Source organism: Adiantum capillus-veneris, chromosome 26 (genome assembly GCF_014529385.1).
Source record: "Adiantum capillus-veneris isolate H3 chromosome 26, ASM1452938v2, whole genome shotgun sequence".
Lineage (NCBI taxonomy): Eukaryota > Viridiplantae > Streptophyta > Polypodiopsida > Polypodiales > Pteridaceae > Adiantum > Adiantum capillus-veneris.
This window is the reverse complement of record NC_140956.1, coordinates 96,426,362-96,445,910: the sequence shown is the minus strand read 5'-3', so window position 1 is coordinate 96,445,910 and position 19,549 is coordinate 96,426,362. Positions and strand designations below refer to the sequence as shown.

The following is a 19,549-nucleotide window of genomic DNA, read 5'->3' as shown; positions in this document are numbered from 1 at the left end:
AGGTACATCAGACCCCAGTAAATAGTTGGCGATTGAAGGCCTACCAATGTCGTCTTTCACAGCCATATGCTGGTGAAATCAATGCTAAGGATGGTTCAGAGGAGAGCTCATCATATTCGAGCTCCAACTAAGGTAACAATCATGTACATAGTCGTTTCAAAAAAAAAAAAAAAAAAGAGAAGACAAAAAAAAAGGAAAAAAAGAGAAGAAAAAAAGAGAATGCTACCAGTGAAAGCGGATATTGACAATGGATGGGGTATGGATTTCAAGGGTCTAGGAGACCAGTTGTTAGTCATGGATGGATACAATTATTCATCATAAAGGACTAAACAGGGTGCATCAGCCAAGAAAGCAGTAACATGGCAAATTCAATTGGTACCAGGTGGGTAAGTATTCAAGAGAACCCTATTGTAGCACAACCTACAGCTAGAGGCATCAAATACCTCTAGATTAAGGGGGAGGGCTATATGATGCATGGTTTTTAGGACCCCTTCTGAAGATGCAATAAAGGCACAGTCAGTTGTTGGGGAGATGAGGATACTCTAGTCCAAGGGATCTCGAAAGAGAAGAGAAATCTACTTCACAAGCACCAAAGAGTAAAAAGTGCCATGGACAGAAGATACGTGGGAACGAGCTCTTATGCATGCCTACAACCTATATCTTACAGAATAGCCCATTCTAGGTGTGAATTTCTAGTGAAATTTACACGAGGATGTTCGTGTGGACTCACAGCACAGCATACTCCGTTTTCACTTTTTACCGATAGTAAATATTTTTTACCACAGTAAATATTTTTCACCTACATGGTAAATACAAATCACTTTTTACCTACAGTAACTTTTTTTACCCATGGTAAATATTTTTTACTGCACCATAAGTATTTGGTAGGTAACAGTTCACTGTTACTAGAAGCAGTGATTGGGCATCAACAATGAAGTTACAGGAGGAGAAAAGGGGAAAATCTTATGGTAAAGGTGAGTCAACAGGGATAAAGATTTTTGAGTTGAAAAGAGACATGCTGATTTTTTCAAAGAACACATGTCAAAAGAAGCCATGGTTGAGGATTTTTTGAGAATTTGATATTCAGGAGGACCCCGCAGGTCCCCCCCTGACATGTGCAGAACCTCCAGTTTCAATAGCCACCTTACCTGCTCTTAAATGCTGGTCAAGGCCTTATCCCCATGTGTCACAATCAAAAAAATCAGCATTTACCCTCCCCTCTCACATCACTCTAGAGAATATCTTGATGGTGACATATCATGTGACCTCAATCTGTTGACCACCCTAAGCAAAAAGTAACCCCAATCAGCGGATTTAAGCATGTTTATCCCTAATCCTAAACCCTCTCAGAAACCTATATAAGGAGGCCTTCTCTCACTCAAAACCAACACTTCACCCACTTCACCAAGCAACGAAGCTATGACGACATTGCTCACAACGAGGAGCTATGGATGGAGCTCTACTCTCTCTCCCTCTCTCTCTCTCCCTCTAGTATGCTACATTACTAGCCCTAAAACCTAAATAAGGATTCTTCTCTCATGCTCCATGGCCACCATCCTCGCCATCATTCTCTAAGGTATTGATGTGTTGCTAGTAGGATCATACCTACTTGCTGGGTTGATTGTTTTTGACAAGGGATTATGCCATCCTTGGCTTGCTTCTCTATATCCTTGTTATGTATGATCAGATGTCGTTGTATTGTTAAGCTGATGTCTTGTGTATATATATGCTACATAAGGTCCCTAAGCTTCGTTTCTATGTGTTTTGCCATATGTTTTGATGCCATCATAATGCCAGAAGTCTCACTTGCCTATGTGCACTATGTGTGAGGTCCCTAAACCTCTTGATTTAGGGTGGTGCCCCCTTTGTTTTGTTCTTTGCTCGTTTGCATGAGGTGTGGTTTGTGGAGTGTGCACGAGTACAGAGGCCACCCGATTGCACTGCTCTTTTTCCCGCTATCAACACACACACACACACACACACACACACATAACTGATTGAATCTTACTAATCTATTAGAGAGATTAGAGTAAAAGATAACACACACACACATATCTTTCTTAAAGATAATTAAATCTTACTAATCTATTAGAAGATTAGAGTAATAGATAGCACACACACACACATAACTAATTGAATCTTACTAATCTATTAGAGAGATTAGAGTAAGAGATAGCACACACACACACACACACACACACACACACACACACACATAGCTAATTGAATCTTACTAATCCATTCGAGATTAGAGTAAGAGATAGCACACATACACATAGCTAATTGAATCTTACTAATCTATTAGAGAGATTAGAGTAATAGATAGCACACACACACACACACATAACTAATTGAATCTTACTAATCCATTAGAAATTAAAGTAAGAGATAGCACACATACACATAGCTAATTGAATCTTACTAATCTATTAGAGAGATTAGAGTAAGAGATAGCACACATACATCATTCCTAAAGTTAATTGAATACTTAATTAATACGCACCTTATTAGTCCACTAGAGTTTTTGCTCTCTTAGTGGTTTGTGGACGCCTTCTCTCTAAGAGAAGTGGCAGCACTTCGTGAGCGCTATAGAGGTAGTCTCTATGTCTAAAGTGTGAGCATGGATGCTCTATTTATAGCAGAAAGAAAAACGTCCAACTTTTTTTCAAAAAAAATATTTTTTTTTAATAAAAAATATTTTTTTTTAATAAAAAATATTTTTTTATTTTTTTATTTTTTTCCAAAAATCATACCCGCGTTTTTGGTACCCTTGTGGTACCCATGAGCTTGACCACTTTGTCATTATCATCAAAAGATAAGGCCACACAAGCCCCCCCTCATTAAGATTAGTCAAGAGTAGCCTCTCCTTTTTCATGTGATAGTGTGTCCCACTTTGTCCCCTCCTATGTGATCCATGTGCCTTCATTTGTCATCCCGGTGTATTCTTTTGTCTTTATAATTATTTTATTTATTTTCTTAATGATAATTTACTTTACATTTTTAAGTTAAACTTTACAGTCTTATATTAACTTTACAGTAGTAAAAGAAAATTCTACAATCAGTAAATAAGTCTTGCAATAAGTTAGTTAGTGATTCATATAGCTAAACATGTCAGAATTTTGTAGCGTAAATTTTAATTTCTAGGTTTTCTCAACTTACGATTCATAATTTGAACTTGAATATCTTAAATGAGGAGTGATGGTTCAAAAAAATACAAATGCGTAATAGAACTTGTGTGCAATTTGAAAGTAGAGACCTTACACTCTTCATTGTCTGAATAGTTTGTAGCCACTTCCCACTCCATCTCATCATCGCTACATCTCTGTTCCGCCACAGTTTCATGAGTTTGAAGCACTCCAAAGTGTACTGCAGTCGCACGTGTGGCTATCTTTGTGGGTGCATGAAGGAGACACATGTTACAAAAGACGTACACAAGGTCTACGGCATGAGCAGGACTTAAGCAATCTATGCCCTTTGAGTGCACAAAGTCATAAGAAGACCAATTGCGCTCACAACTACCACTGGATGCGGCGACCGAAAGCACCCTGGTTGCCACGTGTTGTAGCTCAACTACGTCTCCTCCATATTCTTTCCACCATACTGGGCCTGAAATATTTTTTACGCTATTATGAACACAAGGATCTCTGAAAGTTCCTTCCCTATTGGCATAATCCACCCTCTGCTGGAATGCATCCATGCCATCGTCGCCTGGCAACAACTGTGAGAAGGCGTTTCTAAAGTCTCTCATCACCTCTTTGTTGGAGGCTTGTCTGTTCATTTGGAACTTTGGATCCAAGACAAATGCAGCACCATGCAATGGTGTGTGCATTTGAGCCCATCGTTTTTCCACAAGATGCACGATTTGTGATCTCTCTCTTGCACTGTAGGGTGAAAGCATGGTTTGGTGGTACAAAAAAAGGACCTATTTTGCTTCTACCTGGTTGGTACTTCTACATATGTCCACACTTTTGAGGGAACCTTTTTTTTCATCTATGTTAAAGAATGGTAGGAGGGAAATTTGTATGATTTAAACTTTCTGTGAAAGAAAACGTGGGTGGGGCGATAAGTAATGCGAGTGGTGTTTTGGAACCGTGCCAAAAGTCCCATCACAGATTGTGTTTGTGAGTGGCGCAGTTGCTCAACACATTTTCCAACTTCCGCCTTGCTCTCTTACTACAACGCCTTCTGCAAACCACTACAGTTGCAGGTAACAAGCTCCCCAGCTACTCACAATCAGGAAGATGAGGACGCCAGTGAGGAAATCAGCAGCCAAAGCGTCACTGGACAATGGGAAGAAGAAGAAGAGGACAATGGATGCAAAATCCCCTCGGAACATCGACACCCCAAATATGAGGGCTAGCAAGGGAGCCTCCTTTGTAGAGAGGGAGAAACCTGATGTGTCCATGGAGACTTCATTTAAGCCTGGGCCTCTTTTTGCCGATGATGAGACTCCACGGTCATCTACAACATCTAAAGGTAGGTGCTATGAGAGCTCTGCGTTTTCTGGTAATTTACCATTTTCTTTTCCATGCATGCAAACTTCTGCATGTCTTTTATCTGATGAGGTCTGCATTTGCTTTTTTTGCATGCAGCAAGTACATGTGCATGTTTGGGATTTTCTTAGGAATTTAGGGTTTAGGAAAGTTACAAAGTTACATGGATAAGCTGCTCTTTAGATTTCTAACTTGCATGCATGCAAGTGCAAAAATCAGTATATGTTGTGCATGAGCATCAGCATAAACAAATTTGGTTAGTATCAAATTTGGTACTAACCAGTACCAAATTTGATACTAATCACTACAAAATTTGGCTCTGTACACAACTGAATTTTGCAATTGTCACCTTTTGAAAGTGCTGCAAAAAGTGGCTTAAATAGTTTGATTTTGGTAGTTTTGGTACTATTTGAAAGTCCTGCAAAAAGCTTGTTTGGTAGTTTGATTTTGGTAGTTTTGGTACTTTTAGGTACTATTTGAAAGTGCTGCAAGAAGTGGCTTTTGGTAGTTTTGATAAGGTTTGGGTAGTTTAGTTCTGCATTGATGGTATTTATATGTTTTTGGTACTATATGATTCCCGAGTTTGGTAGTTTTTGGTTGTTTTGGTGGTTTTGGTAGTTTGGGTTCTGTTTGGTAGTACAATACTTAGAAGTACCAGTCTCGGTATGACTTCTTGGTAGTTTTTGAAACTAATTGGGACCGCTGGTTGTCAACAGGCTGAGTACGACACTCTGGAGAAAAAATGGAAGGAAGGTTAAGAGCATACCCTATTTGTGAAGGAGATGTTGTCCGATATCAGGCTTGGGAAGAGGTTCCTGCTATATCCTAGGCCCTAGGTTAATGATTCGGTAAATGTGATCCCCATGTTTGGTATGTGTGTTGCATGCGGTGCGCCCTTGGAGTGCGCACATGTAGTCAAAACCTTCATGCTAGAGTGCCGCACCAGTATCATCCCTTGTGCCTCAGTGCTTTGTTACAAAGCAGGGATCAGTGTGTCAAGCTAGGTTGTAATATGGTAATCTCTGATTTGGCAAAGTCCTAGGCCAGTGGGCTTCAAGTTGTCAAGAGTAAGTATGTGTGCATTTTTGAATACATATGCGCACTTGCAACTCAGTGAGGTTTTCATACAAGTTAGTATGTGCTGTCTTTCTTTGTGTTTGCAGAGGAGCAGGATGCTGCAGTTGTTGACTAGCACGCCACAAAGTCGGTTGCAAGTCGAATATGGGACGTGGATGAGGTGACAAGGGAGATATCAGATGTTCTCCATGATCTGAAGCAAGGTAATTTTGTAGGGAAAGACAATGTGACGGGGCAAAGATGTGAGGCAACAGGTGACAATGAAAGTAAAAGTGAGAAGGAGGCCAGAGATGATAAAAAGACAGATGACAATGAAAGTAAAAGTGAGGAGGAGGCCAGAGATGGTAAAAAGACTAAGGACAATGAGGAAGGTAAAGTCCTTGTGGTTGTGGAGTTGGATGCAGAGGAAAGCCAGGATGCTGCCAACACAAAGCTCGATGATGCAACGGCCAAGAAGGGAAAGGAAGAACCCAAAGGGATGGAGGAAGAAGCCACGAAGGGGGGTGTTGGGGAGGGGGTGGAAACCACAAAGGGGAGTGAGGGGAGGCCAAAGAGGGGTCGGAAGGCAAAAAAGATTGGAGGGAGGCCGAGGATGAGTAGGAAGAAGTACTTGCGAATGATACTGTTGTGGACAGCACTGACGGGGGCGTTGACTCTACTGCTGTCGGTGCTGTTTCGAAGCGGAGAGGTGATTCCCCTAATTCTGTGACCCTGCAGGAACTTTTCTCTTTGTAGAGAAAGAAGCGCAATCGCACCCGTGATCGAGCACCCGTGATCGATTATCCCGTGCATGCAAATTGTAGCCAGTGAGAATCTGTTGTATTCCGCACTATGTGCTTTTTAGTGACTGAGTCAACTTGATTTTTTGGCCCTGAGCTTTATATGTTCTCTCTATCTGGTTCTGTGTTGGTATGTTACCTTTCGTTACATTACTGTTTCAGTTGTCCTCACTATATGTGCATTAAAGTACCAAATTTGGTACTTTTTGGTACTGTTGAACTTGGGTGCACGTCTGACCACTATTACAGTATCAATTTGGTACTTCTTGGACTTGCTGTTTCGAATAGTCCTTATCACTTGTGCAATACAGTACCAAATTTGGTAGTTTTTGGACCAGTTTTCTGTTTTAGATATGATGTTTGCACTGTGTATTTTTCCCCACTCATTATGTCTGTTGGTGATGTAGTAAGTTGGTGGCTAGACGAGACACCGGCAAGCACATTTTTGTAGCTTGATGTGGCTGCTAGACGCGGGCAAATGATTTTGTTTGATCTTAATGGCGTGCTAATAACCAGCTGCAGCGAAATCCCTGAGGAACTTGAGTGCCTACCAAAGGAGCACATGCCACGGGTAGTTTATCTCCAAAAGGATGTAATTTGTCTTGTAAGGCTAGATGCGGAGCATTTCATCCTGCGGCTTAAATAGAAAGCCAACCTAGTGTTGTGGTCCTGCTGTAGAAGGGAAAAACTGTTACACATGGTGAACGCGTGCTATAGAAGGCAAAAATATTTTGCAGGTAAAGCATGCCCGCTTTGAATGTTGCAGGACATAAGTTACGCATACCTCTAACCTCGTTTTTTGGCATTAGCAGATATTCTCTCCCAAGAGGACTGTGAAATATGGTGGCCCCGTATGTCGGAGGTGTCGGTTGTGCCCAAACACATGGGCGATAAGCCCGTTTTCTTGAAGAAGCTATGGACGCTGTGGGCAAGGCACCCGAAGTACAATGCCAGAAACACTTGTAGATAATTGTAGATACAAGTCTCTTAAAAATGACTATGAAAACTGTATGGCAATCCGATCATACGATCCCATGGTAGTAGGAACCGATTACCCGTTTTACTTGCTGGATTTTGTTTTGCCTTGGTTGCTCGGGTGGATAAGGGATCGGTACCCAACAGCGTACTCGCAAAAACCCAGTCTTTGACACTGAAGACGATATTTCTGGTTACATTACTGATTACTTCATACAGATGGAGGGGTACTCCTATAAATTTGATCCCCCGAGGTAGGAGATTGCCATAATCATGTAAATAGTGGAATTTTGTAACCCGATACTATACATAATGGAAAACCACTTTTCTTCTTCAGACTGTCTTGATATCTTGATCTCTACTGTTGAAACCTCTGACTAATTCTGTTGAAACCTCTTGGAGCTAACCAGGTTGCCTAACATTTTAATTTTTGAGGCAGATAGCATCTATGTTTGGCATACCTTTCATGTTATCAATGTAGTTCTAGACATTGCTCAAGGTGGTCGTATCAAATACGAATAGACAAACTAAAAAATACCAAGAAATAAAGTAAACCATAAGTGATATAGCAAGTTCAAGAAGTACCAAATTGGTTTTGTAATAGTGGACAAACATGCACCCAAGTTCAACAGTACCAAAATGTACCAAATTTGGTACTGTAATAGTGGACAGTCGTGCACCCAAGTTCAACAGTACCAAAAAGTACCAAATTTGGTATTGTAATAGTGGACAGACGTGCACCCAAGTTCAATAGTACCAAAAAGTAGAGATATAGTGAGGACAACTGAAACAATAATGTATTGAAAGGTAACATACCAACACAGAACCAGATAGAGAAATAAAGTAAACCATAAGTGATACAGCAAGTTCAAGCAGTTCCAAATTGGTACTGTAATAGTGGACAAACGTGCACCCAAGTTCAACAGTACCAAAAAGTACCAAATTTGAAACTGTAATAGTGGACAGACGTGCACCCAAGTTCAACAGTACCAAAAAGTACCAAATTTGGTACTGTAATAGTGGACAGAGAAGCACCCAAGTTCAACAGCACCAAAAAGTACCAAATGTGGTGCTTTAACACTAGGTTGGTAACCTAACAAGACATAAAAGTGTCCTTTCAGGGTTTTGAAAAAAACCTCCAAAACCATAGTAGATCCACTCATTTTGTCAAATCTTTTCATGAGGTTATAGTTCAAGGCCTACTACACATGGAAAAAATAAGAAACTTGTAAAATTTTTCCTCTTTTGGTCACACCAAGCCTCCAAAGTTGATGGACTAGTGCATTTTCATCAAAACAGTCATTTCTTACGTTTTGTTGCATAGAAATAAGATTAGGGATTTTTGTAGGACTTGAGATAAATTCCCTAGTCAACTTCAATGGGTTGGTGATCAGAACATATGATTGCTTCTCACTCACTATTTTTTGTTTTGACAAAATAAATAGGTACAAAAAAGTTGAATTTTTACCATTCTGCAAACCTATCATCAAATTTTCTATAGCCACGCTCAATACAAATAATATATGCATGTTTTCTTAGTTCCCTATTGTCCTTTATGTTCATATGGAGCATGTCAAAATAATAATACATCTCTTACCAAGGGGAATCTTGGGGACAAAGATGAAGTTCTAAATACAGCAAACATGAAAAAAGTGGGTTCAACATTATGAGTTGTAGAATCCCATAGAAACTATTCAATATCTAGCCAAATTTGATCCTTATGACTAGATATGGTTACTACCTACAAAATGCATGTAGTTGTCACAAGAAACTAACAATATTGAAAAAGCTATACTTGATATACTATAATGTTTCGTTTTCTTCTATAATTGCAAAAATCAACTATCGTTGTGTACGATGCAAAATAGGGTATTAGGTGCCCCAAAACTCAAGGAATATTAGCTTTATGTTACAATATGCAACATAGAAAATCAAAAATGCATTTGGATATCATGAAATCCACCAAAAAAATCATAGAAGAGCTAAAATTGGCTAAAAAACAAGATTTGACAATTTTTGTAATTTGGTCATAACTTACAACTTGAATATTTATTTCTCCCTTGAAGCATCAGGACATGTTGAGGACTACTAAAGATAGTTCTCTAGCATTATAGACCTCACAAAAATGAATTCTAGAGTGGTATAGTTGCAAAAAGTTGAAAAAAGCCAAAAACATGACCCGTTTTTTCACACAGTTTAGGTTGTGAAATGTTGTGCAAAGACAAGGTTAAAGATGGAATTGATATTCCAAAAAAATGTCGAGTTTTTTTCAGCTCACGAGACAACTTTCTAGATAGATAGAACCTCAAAATCCAGTTTGAAACTCTTGACATAATTCAAGGAAAATGGTCACTTAACAGGATATAAAAGTGTCCCACGACATAAAAGTGTCCCATTACCACTCTAGTGTTAATGCACATATAGTGAGGACAACTGAAACAGTAATGTAATGAAAGGTAACATACCAACACAGAACTAGATAGAGAGAACAGATAAATCTCAGGGCCAAAAAATCAAGTTGACTCAGTCACTAAAAATCACATAGTGCGGAATACACTTGGTACTGTTGACTACCAGATTTGGTACTATTGACTACCGGATTTGGTACTATTGACTACCGGATTCAGTTGTTCAATCAGGGCTTCTCATTGCCCTCAAGTAACATGGACGCACCTTCATCGCTCTCATTATCATAATATGGAATGCTATTGTATATCCTCTCATATACTTCAACACACAACTTGTATTGTAAAATCTGACATGGGGATCCTGCAATAGGCTCCATCGGGAAATGTATGGCCCTAACAAGATGTGAGTAGATCATTACCGGAGATGTGTGATCCAATAGCCGGTATGTATCAGCTTTTCCTTCAACTTTGCCATAAAAAAAGCCTTCAACAACCTTCCCTCCTCTAACAATTTTGTTACCACTTATCCTTTTGTGCTTTCACCAATTGGTACAACACTTCTGTGCATTTGATGATGTAGAAGTCTTCGTTTTCCTCAGCTGCTTTCACTACAAAATTACCCCTTATGGACAGCATGCCACTTAACATTTCAGGGCATCCTTCATATAGTGGCAAGTTGGACACTTGGCTCATCGGAATCGATGCTGAATCTCCACCCTCCTCCTCGTCTCATCTGATTCGTCATCCCTAATTGTATCCCCGGACTCTGGCAATGGTTTGATGCAAACATATTTCCATTCTTCAATGTGCATTCTGTTCCTGCATCTTCTCCACAACCCACGCATACACGAATCACAAAAGCATGAAAGTGATCGAAAGAATATGGCGGTGTGGTTGTCCTGTGAATAGCCATCTGCACAATGAAATGAGTGGGATCCAACGATGCGCTCACAGTCCCATTGCAGATTGTGCTGCACTTCATCCGTGCCAATAAGCCAAAAGACTCTTTGCGTATTACACCTCTGAGACTGTTCTCTTGACTGAAAAGTTTCTTTCAAAAAGTTGACAACATCGGCTACACACTTCATACGCCAGCCATCTGGTGTCAATTCCTCATGTGTCAAAGTTCTCTTGATGACTTCCCCTACCCCATCATGCTCACCTTTTCCATGGCCGAATGCAGAGAAGTTATGCATCATGTGCAAGCCTGTCATTTGATAGTACATGGCCACAAAATAGTAAGGTCTATGGGCCTTGAATTGTGAAGCAGCACCATCTGACCAAACCCAATGTTGTTGCAGAGAATGTCCTCGTTCTTTCAACCACTTGTCATGCAGCAAGAAACAATGTTGTACAAACAATGTGTCATGCTGATTGTCATCCGATATGTAGAAGTGTAGCGTCTTCTGTGTACCACCTGCTGCATTTCTTAAGTAAGTGATGTGCACAAGTATTGTGACTTGGGTAGACCACCAATGCATTGACTGAATTTCATTCTGAACTTTAAAGGAATAATTCTCCACAAAGTCAATAACAGATACTACAACATTGCAAGGAAAACTTTGCAAACAGTCCTTGAATTGTTGGGCTTGCCGGCGGAAGACAAAGTTGTGCCTGATGAAGCCTGTCAGATGGGCTGAAAATAGGCTAAGAAAAGTCCCACTTTTCATCCGTTGCACAATCAAGTCCTTTCTCTTCTTCTCACTCCCACCTTCGTGAACTTGTCCTGTTCCAACCTCCGTGAAAACCTTCACAGACACCTCCTTGCTATCCTCTGCTATCTCATCGGGACAAAATGTCAACCTCCGTACTCCACATTGTGAGCAGTCCCCCATCAAGCATTTCTTTGCATGGTATTCACAATTTGGAGGCTTTGGGCACATGATGGATTCCCACATAATGGTGATGTGCTGACACACTGCTTGGTTTGCAAAACACGTTCCTCTCTCATCACCTCTGCAACAAACGGAGCAAGTGCAAAGGTGACTTTCCCTTGGTTCCCAAACTTGTTCTGCCGCATTTGATTAAGGGCCTCTTTGAAATAGAGCATCTGCACATGAACCACATAGTAGCAAGTATTTTGTCCTTCAACTTCCGTACAAAGTATGGCTTCAATGCCTCAAAGCATCTAAGAGACACTACCACTGTTGGGCGAGCCTTCTTGAATCTTTGGTGCAGCTCAACTTATGGCACAAAAACAAAACAATTCAGAATAAAACCAAATTCATGGTACTGGTAAAATTCCACTACTGCAGTAGTGCCAAAACTGGCTTTAGACAGCTCCAAATATGGTATTGTAATAGTGGACAGACGTGCACCCAAGTTCAACAGTACCAAAAAGTACCAAATTTGGTACTGTAATAGTGGACAGACATGCACCCAAGTTTAGCAGTACCAAAAAGTACCAAATTTGGTACTGTAATAGTGGACAGACGTGCACCCAAGTTCAACAGTACCAAAAAGTTCCAAATATGGTACTATAGATTTGGTACTATCGGTAGGCTTTGGTACTCTATATATATTATTTGGTACTCTACATATAGGCTTTGGTATTATCAGAAGTGTGGGGTACCCTATAAATAGACTTTGGTCCTATAGTGGTAGGCTTTGGTACTCTACAGATAGGATTTGGTACTCTTCAGAGAGAATTTGGTACTCTACAGATAGTATTTGGTGGTATACGATGAGTTTGGTACTCAGTAAATAGACTTTGGTTCTCTATACATAGGCATTGGTAATGGATAAATAGGTTTTGGTACTCTGTCAAGAGGGTTTGAAACTCTATGGATAGGCTTTGGCACTCGATCGCTAGGATTTTGTACTCGATATACTGGATTTGGTACTCTACAGATCTCAGTTGGTACTCCATAGATAGGATTTGGTACTCGATATACCGGATTTGGTACTCTACATATGTTCTTTGGTACTCCATAGATAGCCTTTGGTTCTCAATAGACAAATTTGTTACTCTACATATAGGCTTTGGTACTATCAAAAGTGTGGGGTACCCTGTAAATAGACTTTGGTCCTGTAGTGATAGGCTTTGGTACTCTACAGAGAATATTTGGTACTCTACAGATAGTCTTTGGTGGTATCCGATGAGTTTGGTACTCTGTAAATAGTTTTTGGTTCTCTATACATAGGCATTGGTACTGGATAAATAGGTATTGGTACTCTATCGAGAGGGTTTGAAACTCTATGGATAGGCTTTGGCACTCGATAGCTAGGATTTTGTACTCGATATACCGGATTTGGTACTCTACAGATCTGCTTTGGTACTCCATACATAGGCTTTGGTACTTGATACATCAATTTGGTACTCTACAGATGTGCTTTGGTACTCCATAGATAGCCTTTGGTACTCGATAGACAGGATTTGGTGCTCTACATATAGGCTTTCGTACTATCAGAAGTGTGGGGTACCCTATAAATAGATCTTGGTCCTATAGTGATAGGATTTGGTACTCTACAGAGAGTCTTTGGTGGTATTCGTTGAGTTTGGTACTCTGTAAATAGACTTTTGGTTCTCTATACATAGGCATTGGTACTGGATAATTAGGTTTTGGTACTCTATAGAGAGGGTTTTAAACTTTATGGATAGGCTTTGGCACTCGCTAGCTAGGATTTGGTACTTTATAGATATTCTTTGGTACTGTAAACACCCTCTGCCATAGAACAGACTACCAAATTTGGTACTATCTGGACCAAATAAGCCTTAAGTAGCACCAAACAAGATGTACAATTACTAGAAGTTGTTGGTACCTGAGATTCGTCGAGTAGATGTTTAGGATGTTTGACGACACTTTTCCTTCCAATTCTCATCTTGCATATGTCTTTCTTGTTGGGTGAAACTCTGCTCTCTGATCTCCAAAAGGAATATACCGAATCTCTTGTTTCATTGGTAATAACGGTTCCTCGTGGCAATTGTCTCTCACAAGCACTCAATGGCAACACTTCGTCTTCATCTTTATTCTCTAGCCGTGAGCTTGCTGCAGCTATATTCCTTTGATGGATCCCCAGGATACTAGCCATTCTGGATTGGTTTACTGATTGTGAGTTTGTACTATTGTTCATAATCATTTCCAAAGAGCTTCTCTTTACAAAAATTTCACTTGTTGAATGAGGGACCTTGATTTGAGTCAAAGTGTTGCTCACACCCGATACAACAGTGTCTTCGACTTTGCTGAAATTTGATGGTTGCAGCAAGGAAAATGTTTGGTGGTCTAGGAGTTGCCGGAATATTTCCTTCTGCTCATTCTTTGCAATCCCTACTGTTTGCTTGCGCCAACATCAAGCCACCACTGCAAAAATGTTCTTTCTTGACATGGCTTCCCGTAATTCAAGAGCAGACGTAGGATGTCTTTCCTTGCTTCTCTGTGCGCGTTTCTTTGCAGCCCAATAATCACGAAGAAAAGCCTGATTACCGGTACATGCAGCTGGAATACTAGTGCTAATGGAATTGATGTACATCTACTGAACATTGCTTGGGCCACCTTGTACCTCGTCAAAAGAGAGGAACTGTGCATCACCTTCCATCTTGTTGATAGAGAGGAGCTGTGCATCACCTTCTACCTCGTTGAAAGAGAGGTCCTGAGCATCACCTTCTACCTCATCGAAACAAAGGTCCTGAGCATCACCAAGCCAGTAATCTCCTGCGCTACTATCCATTTGCAAAGAGAGAGAGAGAGAGAGAGAGAGAGAGAGAGAGAGAGAGAGAGAGAGAGAGAGAGAGAGAGAGAGAGAGAGAGAGAGAGAGAGAGAGAGAGAGAGAGAGCTCTTGAAAACAGCAGCTCGGTGGCTATGGAGGAGGAAAGGAAGGCGAGAAGTTTCAAAACTGAGAGAGACACACAGGGAGAGGGACGTACGAGGGAGGGAGGGAGACAGAGAGAGAGAGAGAGAGAGAGAGAGAGAGAGAGAGAGAGAGAGAGAGAGAGAGAGAGAGAGAGAGAGAGAGGTGCTGGAGTGAAAGCTCCCAACCATAACCCCACCCCCCGACCCCGCCGTCACCCCCCACCTCTTCTTAGGATTGCATGCTTCTAAAGTTAACTAGTTTGCCTTGATTGTATATTTCCTGTCCGCTTTTCTCAAACTTCATCACCTCCTTTGTATAAGGCTTCCTCTCCTCTCGCTTGAGTCGCCTCTACCTCTACGAGGACTAGTGCACCCCTGCCTATAGCATCCCTTCGCCATTTTCTTGCGGTCCAAAACCAATTCCTTCTACTAAACTTTAATCTCTCACCCTTCCCTTTTCCCCTTCTACTAATGGCCCATGGGCGATTTTTTTATTTTTTCCCAACTGGTAACTCCTCACTGTGCATATAATAAGAATTAAAAAAATGATAGTGATGTGGAATTTACCACATGGCATAGCTTCTGTTGATGGATCCAAAGCATCTCTTCTCGAATATTTTTCCAAAAGCATTACGACCTCGCATCACAAATGAGATTTTACATTAAAAGATGTAGGAAAGTTAATATTTGCACATTATTATATTTAAAGATGGAGAGAGATTCATTTTGTGCATTGAGATGCTTGTGCCCATCAAAAAAAGACAAAAACCATTCGCATGATATATACGTATGGTGTGGAGTTGGCACCATTCTCCACATTCACAATAATATCGTAGGGAATGTGCCTTTCCCCCGCCACTTTTATCCCCTCTAGTGTTGAAGGGGGACTTATGATTCTCCTTTAGTGCTGGAGGGACTTTCTTATTATAAAAATATTGTAGTTGCACAAGGAAGAACTTATTACCAATGTTTTATGAAGACATGTATCATTCCAGACTGCCATGATGTAGTGAATTTTCAATGTGTCCTTTGTTGGACATTAGCAATTTTTTGCGCACTCTTGCATAGTGCCTCAGTTCCTCCGTTCACGTCCACATTCGCTACCTCTCGCCTCTGCCAGTTGAAGAATCACGCTCTTGCTCCTATTAACGTTTAGTTATTATGGTTCAACTCTCTTTGTCTGGGCTTGAGGCTTTGATCGAATCTGGTTGCCTCTCGTGAATGTGCAAAAGACCCGAATGTTTGTAGGAACCATGCTCTCTAGAACCTCACATTGTTGCTGCAACGGATCCCTTGAGGCTGGCAACCTGCAACATGTGACAAGCCTTGATGAAACCTCTATCTCCTTTCCAAGCGATGTTCAGAGCTGCAATATGAGGGCCTCATGTTTAGAGCTGCTGCAACTCTCTCTCTCTCTCTCTCTCTCTCTCTCTCTCTCTCTCTCTCTCTCTCTCTCTCTCTCTCTCTCTCTCTCTTGGAGAGAGAACAAATTTTACGTACTAAAATGAGCTACTCATGTAGAGACAATGCACTTATATCTCATTGGTACCACCACATAAACCAGGTACTAAAATGGACTATTAGTTTATATTAATATTTTACAATGCATATAATTACCACAAACTATCATCATTTGACCTTTTAAAAGCAACAAAATTTCCATTGTTGTAGGTGCTAGATACCCCCCCCTAAAAGGTTAGGCATCAATAGTTGCTAGCTCAAAAGCTTTTCAACATGATGCTTCAGATGTGCATCGTTATCCTACAGCCTTCTAGAAACAGCTACCCCCTTGAGTCCAAACCTCTTGTCTACTCTCCAAGGATGGGCTGGATTCCTCCATGTTGGACGATCGCCAATAGAAGCCCTCAGTAATGGTCAAAATTATCGAATGTCTTATATATGACTGGTTCAGCAAACGGACACAATCCAAGCACCAGCTGCGACCAAGGGTAGGGCCTTGGTTGGTAAGGAAAGTGAAGAAGAGGGGGGCAGTACCTTGACCTTGGGTGGCCGTTAACACGCTCTCGAAGTTCTCCAATCCTACGGACAGTATCGCGCTCGGCATTTTTCTCTCGTCTCTTCTTTCCCGGGAAAAGAAGCTTTCTAGTCAACAGCTCCGCAAAAATGCATCCAATGCTATAGTGTACTGCAAATTAATCGATCAGACTTTGCATAGAAAGAACCACAAAGTTCTGGAGCATGATACCATCTTGTTGCAACATAGTCTGTCCAAAAAATGTCAGATGACAAGCCAGTCAATGTGACTCTAGGTAATCCAGAATCAAATAATTTGATCTAGCAATCAGAGTTAGCCAAAACATTCTTTGTCTTCAAATTGCGATGAAATATGCTAGTTGAATGAATAAATTTCAGAGCCCACAAAAGGTAGTACAAGAAGAACTGGAAATGCTCGTGTGAGGTCATCATTAGCTTTGATGACGTGGTAAATTTCAGCTTTTATTAGCTCAAAAACCACATGAATGTCTTTGAAATCACAGGGAGAAGGGGCTAGCAGAATGTGCTTAATTTGAAAATTGTCAATGTCAAGATGTCGCATAAATCGAAGGATTTTGATGTCTCTGAGTATTCAAATAGTATCAGAAACATGCTCAAATATATCAAGCTGGAATCAAAAGATTTTGATCTCTATGAGTATTTGAATAGTATTAGAAACATGCTCAAATATATCAAGCAGGAATCGAAGGATTTTGACTCTAAGTATTCGAATAGTATCAGAAACCTTCTAGCAACTTTCTCTCCAGTGAATGTGTCAATCGCCAAGCACACAAGCCCATAGCTGCCCTTTCCAATGACTTCCAGGACTTGGTAGTGATTCACTTCACCATATTCAATAAAGAAGTCCTTAACCTTCATGCGATTTATTCCATAAAGGCTTTGCAGGCTAGTTCATGTAGACGTTGTGGAAGTCCCCTCAAAGATTACTATGAGCTATGCGACTTGGACGGTATGAAGTAACCGTGTTTTTTGATAATGCTCAAGTCATCTTACGCCTCTAGCTCAACTCATGAACAACACAATGCAAAAATCCACAAAGCACTTATTGTGCATGCAAGTGAAGTTTCTCCTGCAAATTCTTGATCTGCTCAAAAGTTTTCAAACTCCACTGCAAACTCTGGTCTCTTCCTCTGACTGATTGACACACATAGATAACTATGTTGATGACTAAAAGCTCTCTCTCAGATCTGCCTTGCTAAGCAAACATATAATGTTTGTGGAGCTTCTGCAAGGCCAAATCCGTGTTTTCTTGGCCCAACTGATCGAAACCCAAATCTGTATATAAGGTAGAATGGATGAGAGATCAAGGCTGGCACGCCACATGCGTGGCTGTGGGACAACTAAAGGAGGCTCCTGTAGGAAGGGCCTCGGTTTCATCAAGGTTCACGGTTGCCCCCACCTTGGACCTCCACACACAGTTAATGAAAAACCATTATTTTGCCCCTCTCTCTCTCTCTCTCTCTCTCTCTCTCTCTCTCTCTCTCTCTCTCTCTCTCTCTCTCTCTCTATATATATATATATATATATATATATATCTATATATATGTATATATAAACTAGACCACGGATTTTCGTGCGGTTGCGGTGTTTCCTTTGCTTGAATCTCCACTTTTGGCCCTGGATTTCTGTGCAGTGCCTATCCACTCGGTTTTTCGTTCCAATGAAGTGATTCCAGGTGGCCTACTTCTCCTTCCAGCGTTCTCCAAAATGCTATTACATAATCAAGGTAAAAAAACGTCCACTTAAAAAAGAAGTTTATTTGCTCTCCCCAATTCCAAAAAAATGCCCATGGTTTTTACACACAAGAATCACCAAGCATATGTTGTGTCAAGGACACTACTTTTTGTACCACCAAACCATGCTTTGACCCTATAGTGGTTGTATTCTTTGGCTTGACCCAACGCCTCAGACATGATCCAATAAACCTTACCAATGACAAACTTATCTATGTCGACAACCTTTAGTAGTTCCACATAGGGCTTACTAACCCCAAAAAGTTTGTTAATGCTCCACCAAAAGAGAGGAGATTGCACCAAGGACACACATTTTTGAGCTGCTTTGTGATGACTTGGATACTTGCTGAACGAAGCCTCCCAACGGAGATCTGCAATAGTTTCTGTAAGAGCCGCTCGCACTTCAATGAGATTATCCAAAACATAGTATGATGTAACGAACCGTGTGGCACAGAAGATTTGAAGTGCTTTTTTTGAAGGCTTGGAGCGAAATAAAGCATATGTAAACTGATGTTCCCGTATAAACTTGACTATGTGATTGGCATCAATAAGAACGTGTTTTATGAATGATAATCTTCCCATATCCTTTAAAAGTAAATTCAGGGTGCGAGCTGCACATCCAATCCATGTAAGTTCTGAGTACTTTTCCATAATGGCTAAACCCACTCCTTTGTAGTTTGAAGCATTATCTGTAACAATAGATGTCACATTCTTCGGTCCACCCAATCGAGCAATAGCTCACTCATATACCTTTGTCAAGTAGAGATATGTCTTCTCTTTCAATGAGGTATCAATGGCCTCCAAAAACATTGCACCTTTGGGACAAATTACCACGACTAATCAATGGGTTTTTTTGACATCTGGTCCATCCATCGAGGGCTATGGTACAACCAAACGCTGGAAAAAAGTCAAGCACTGTTTTCCTAAGAATTTCTTCTATACTGCTCTTGACTTTGTCAACATACTCTGTTCGCATTTTATTATAATCAGGATAGATGAATCCTTTTTTTGCAGTTGACATTAAAGCATCTTTGAAAATAGGATTTCTTATGACATTAAATGATATTCCACAAGCCATCAAGGCTTGTGTCCACTTTAGATGCAATTTGAGCATGTCCTGTTGAGTGAATGCTGCCTATAAAGTCCTAGGCATACCGGCTCTGCTGGATGTCCCGAAACTAGCAGATATCCCTCCCATGGCACCATTTGGAAAAGTGTAAGGACTTTGAGGTGTTCAGGAGTTTCCCATTGAAGGTACTTGGTTAGCTTGCATGTCT

The 19,549-nt window shown here is 40.6% G+C and overlaps 1 pseudogene; it reads right to left on the bottom strand.

Annotated features, from left to right (window-relative positions):
- Nucleotides 1–16,388: 16,388 nt before the first annotated feature.
- Nucleotides 16,389–17,418, bottom strand: LOC147423859 (mitogen-activated protein kinase 15 pseudogene; annotated as a pseudogene).
- Between the last annotated feature and the right edge of the window lie 2,131 nt (nt 17,419–19,549).